The sequence below is a fragment of the Trachymyrmex cornetzi genome, unplaced genomic scaffold (assembly GCF_001594075.2).
Source record: "Trachymyrmex cornetzi isolate Tcor2-1 unplaced genomic scaffold, Tcor1.1 scaffold722, whole genome shotgun sequence".
NCBI classification, from domain to species: Eukaryota; Metazoa; Arthropoda; class Insecta; order Hymenoptera; family Formicidae; genus Trachymyrmex; species Trachymyrmex cornetzi.
Genome location: NW_017300051.1, coordinates 48,358 through 53,525, shown reverse-complemented (window position 1 = coordinate 53,525; position 5,168 = coordinate 48,358). Strand labels below are relative to the sequence as shown.

Below are 5,168 nucleotides of genomic sequence, written 5' to 3'. Positions count from 1 at the left end.
CTAAAATCTCGAACTTTAACGCTCAATATCTCGGCTCACAGGGCAGAGCGACACTTTTTTTTGCCAGATTCTTTCATTTCATGCAAAAACGCATCGAATAAGCCTATTTTTATTGATTTTTGAGGTGGGGTAGCTAAACTGAATAATTACCAAAACAAAAAATCGAATATGAAACAAAAAGACAAGATATAAAAAAGAGCAAAAAGCAAGAAACAGAAAACAAAAAGCGCATTGTAGAATAATAGGATTGTTCGGCATGCTTACACTTTTTACACTCAACATCTTTCTTTCTTTTCAGCGTCAAATATATATCTATCTCATTTTATGTGTAAAAGGTGTAAAAAAAGTGTAAGCAAGTCAAACAGACCAAAACATAACGAACTTCGGAAGAAACAGGAAACAAGTAGCAAGAAATGCAATTGTCGATAAAACGATTGCAAAGGGAGAAAAAGTAAGAGGTAAAAAGCAAGAAAAAGGAAAAAAACAAATAGCACATTTTGTAGAATAGACTTAATCCATCAGAAAATCAAGCATCGTGTGCCACCCGATTTACATTGGAACTGCCCTTGATTCTTGCATTCTGTGTGTATGAGCCATTATTCCCCTCCACATGCCATAGCGTGCTGCAACTGTTGCAGGTGAAAACGGCCGCGAATTGGCATCACTGTTTTTCCTTTCGTTGACTGTTGTACGAGAATATGGGTCCATGTGAGTCTGGTGCCAGTCAAGAGACAAAAAGACGTTTTTCATTGATTGAGAAATTGTAATTCGATATCAACAGTTCAAAAACATTGAGTTCTAATATCTTTTGGGTAAGCATCTAGTTCGTTTGTTATATTTTAATAATAACATATTTATTTGATTGTCTTTCACGATAAAAACAAAAGTTTAGGAACAAAAACGTGTCGCTCTGTTCTGTGAAATGAGACACTTGATGATCCAGATAGCTAAGTTTGGAGATAGGGACAGATTTTAAGCAGAGCATTCTACCAATTTGTTAGCGGAAAAACAAAATTTGACACGCAGAGTCTGTAATATCTGACGATGTTGGCAAAAATATAATAAAGTCGATTGATATATGCTATAGATACAGTAGACTGGCAGTGGAGTCTGAACAAAATTTGCAGCTTCTGCTCCGTTTCTGTCGCCAATCTGTTGTTTAGTCACATCACATATGAATATAGTTCTGTTGACAGAATCAAAGCAAAACGCGGCCACAGTTGATGTCAGTTTGCCGACATTTCTGATCTGGTGCCAGTTTGCCGACATTTTGCTAACATCGTTGTGCTTACTGGATACCAGCAGGAGATCGATTATATAATCTTTCCCCTAGCGCTAAACGTGGAAAGTTTCCATGTAGACTCCGGGTGATATTTCATTTGTGCGTTTTTGGCTGCGTTCCACTTAACGCTCGCAATGCTCGCGAGCATCATTTGTCCTTGTTTAACATTTGATAAACGACAAGGATGAAATGATTCCACGAGCGTTATGAGCGTTAAGTGGAACGCAGCCTTTGTCATACAACATATTTTTCAATCCTGTTGATTGGTTATAGGATAGAGAAATCCGAGGACCTCTGCACACATTTGTCGTACGACAAAAACGCACGAATGAAATAGCAGCACCCTCCATGAGATCTAACAAGGGACCATCTCGGTTTATACAAGTTAGTGAAAATCCTTGATATCAATAAAAGTTGACAGCATAAGATGTAAATTAAGGAAAAAGGCAATATAGGTCGTAGGTACCAAGAAATTTAGTGTTATACTGCATGGTAAAAGTTTTAGAATAACTAATATTTAAAAAAATACTGATTTATTTAAAAAAGTTTGAAACAAAAGTAATAGGGTTTTAAAAAAGTTATCAGATGATATTAATTTGACCTTGGAATGACCTTGGAAAGTGCTTTCAATATCGACATAAAAATCTTAAATCGAACTCCCAATTTTTTATAGCAATCTTTATAGCTGATGTTGAGACGTTTCCAGAATTCTGGTTACAAACCTTTTCTTCATAAGAACTTTCCGAGTTACAGCATTTGGAAGTTACTGTATCGCTGGCATTAGCATTATCCAAGGTGTACCGCATGGAGGTTGCGGTTCGATTTATACCCTTGTTGTGTGTATGTGTGTGTGTAAAGTAATAATAATAATTTAAAGTAGAGCTAAGGAAAAAAAAGGAAGCAGAAGATACAAGACGAACGATATTATATTAGTCGTGGCGTAATAGGGTAGAATTTGCGCGTCGCGTGAAACTAAAAATGCTATCGTCAGAAATATGTACATATATGTATATGTATGTAAGCGCACGAACGCGCGTGATGCTAATGTCGGCGATACTGTAACTTTCAAATTCCATAACTCGAAAAGTTCTTATGTATGAAGAAAAGATTTGTAACCAATGTTCTAGAAATGTTTCAACGTTAGCTATAAAGATATGCTATGAAAAAATAGGGAGGTTCGCTTAAGATTTTTGCGTTGACTTTGAAAGTACTTTTCAAGGTCATTCTAAGGTCAAATTAATATCATCTGATAACTTTTTTAAAACCCTATTACTTTTGTTTCAAACATTTTTTAGATAGATCAATATATTTTGAGATATTAGCCGTTCTATAACTTTTACTATGCACTATAACACTAAATTTCTTGGTATCTCCCAGTGAGAAATGATAATGGAATCGACATCGAATCGATGTCGATTCGATATCGATTTCGTTGTCATTTCTCACTGGGCTGCGACTTGTACGCTCTTGCTTTCTTTCTTAATTTACATCTTATGCTGCCAACTTTTACTGATATCAAGGATCTTCACTAATTTGTTATACAACCGAAATGGTCCTTTGTGAGTAGCTAGTAGTAGAGTTACTCTAGTGAGAGTCGAGACACAAAACCGGAAGGACGCCATGTTTCAGTCTTATCCGAAATGGCAAATAATTCTTATTTTGCTTTAAGAAATGACACCTGTCCTCGGAAAAATAAGAAGGGGGTCAATACGGCTAAAATTAGATTGGCGATAATTATTTTAAGATAATTATCTTAGACCGAAGTGAAAAAACATCCGCCCCGGCGTCACCATCTTGACAAACATGGTACTACACCTATAAAAATTGCTCTTACTCTGGTGAAAATTTTTCTCAGAATTTTTCATATAATTTTTCAGAATTTCTATATAATTTTATATAGAAATAAAAAAAAATTTAACTTTCTCAAATTTTAACTTTTAAAAATTTAACTTTCTTAAATTTTAACTTTCTCACATTTTTATACGAATTGGAAAAAATTTAACTTTCTCAAATTTTAACTTTTAAAAATTTAACTTTCTCAAATTTTAACTTTCTCACATTTTTATACGAATTGGAACATTTCTCAGAAAATCTATATTTTTTTCTCAGAATTTTTCATATATGTTAATTATGAAATATCGTAAAATTTCCAAGATTTTTTGTAAGTTATTATAATTTCTGATGAAATGTTATAAAATCTAAAAAATTTTTTAAAAATTATGGGGTGAGAAATTTCAGAATATTTCAGAATTCACTTGTATGAAAAATTCTGAGAGAAGATGTAAACTTTCCGAATATTTTTAGTATTTCTGAAAAATGTTCCGATTTGTATAAAAATTATGAGAAAAATTTTCACCAGGGCACTTATTCACTAACCATTAACAAACTGAAACATAGCGGCACCAACCACGAAGAGGAACTGCTTATGTCTTGATTCTTACTAGAGTGAGGGCCTGCGCACAGTAGAACAAATATTAGGCCTGTTCTTTTTGGTTGAACTTTTGCACCAGTTCATCTTTCTTCCTTTTTTCTCCAAGAGAAAAGAAGAGGAAGAAAGATGAACTGGTGCAAAAGTTCAGCCAAAAAGAACAGGCCTAATAGGAACAAGAATAAATATTAAGATTTCAACCTACCAGATACTAGTTACATCGGAATACACAGTTTCTGATAGATTGAAATCTTAATATTTATTCCTATTCCTAATATTTCCTTCATTGTGCGTAGGTCCTAACTCTAGCGAATACTAGCAATCATATAATTTTTTTCCACTCTAAAGAAAAAGTTACATGATTGCTACCCTGTTTGTGTTGCTTGAATCTTTAAAAATATTAGATCTGTTCTTTTTAGCTAAAGTTTCTTGCACGATTCGGCTTTCTTTTCTCTTGATGTTGCGTTGGAGAGAAAAAGAGAAAAGATGAACCGTGCAAGAAGTTCAGTTAAAAAGAACAGGCCTGTTTACACTTAAAATGAGATAGATATATTTTGAATGTTGAAAAGAGAGAAAGCGAAGGTGTTGAGTACAAAAAGTGCAAACAACATGAACAGATCCAATGTATTGAAATGTAAAAATGACAAAAGTGAAGAAACTTATTAGAATATTTAAGGCCTTTTCGCGTTGCTTGAAATCTCCAAAAATTGTTCGCACTTAAAATGAGATAAATATATATTCGGATATTAAAGGGAAAGAAAACAAAGATGCTTAGAGCAAAAAGTGCAAGCAACGCGAACAAATCTACAATTTCACTGATCTACACTTAAATATAAATTTACTCTTATAATTTTCACCTCTTTTCAAAATATACAAACGACCCCCTGAATATATACTTATCTCATTTTAAGCTGAGTTGGTAAAAATCATGTTTTTAACATGTTTCAAAATTTTAAAACATGTTTTTTATAATACATGTTTAAACATGTATGAAGCATTAAAAATATGTTTAAAAAAACAATGTTTTGTTCTTAAAAAAGAACAAATCTTTTGCTAATTTCGATTTTAAGTGCAATTTGTTTTAACTTTTTTTTGTGCCTATTGTACTTGGGCAATATTGAAAATTTGACTGTTTTAACTTAAAATTCTCATATTTCCAAAACTACTCCTATACTTAAAAAATTTTGCTCTTAAATTTTGTTTTGTTACAATTTGTTCTTTATCTTTCTTATCTTTGTATTTATTTATATTTTGAAATTTTTGTATTAAAATTTTTAATTCGAATGCGTATTTTAAATGAAAAATCTTTTTTTATTTAAGGGGATGCTGGAGGGACCCAATTATCGATATTGCAGTTTGATCAAAATTTCCGAATTGACTAAATGGAATAAAAAATCCTTTTACAGGATTAAAGTAAATGCAAAATCCTGACGTGGTGTAGTGGATTTTATACTAAAA

At 32.5% G+C, this 5,168-nt stretch overlaps 1 protein-coding gene across 2 annotated transcripts in view; it reads left to right on the top strand.

The window, feature by feature from the left end:
* The first annotated feature begins 686 nt into the window (after window positions 1–686).
* LOC108767725 (uncharacterized) overlaps window positions 687–5,168 on the top strand; it is an 8,645-nt gene continuing 4,163 nt past the window's right edge. For both annotated transcript variants that reach the window (XM_018517729.1, XM_018517728.1), the window contains exon 1: window positions 687–812. The gene's annotated coding sequence lies outside the window, so the exon portion shown is untranslated. The remainder of the gene's footprint in view (window positions 813–5,168) is intronic.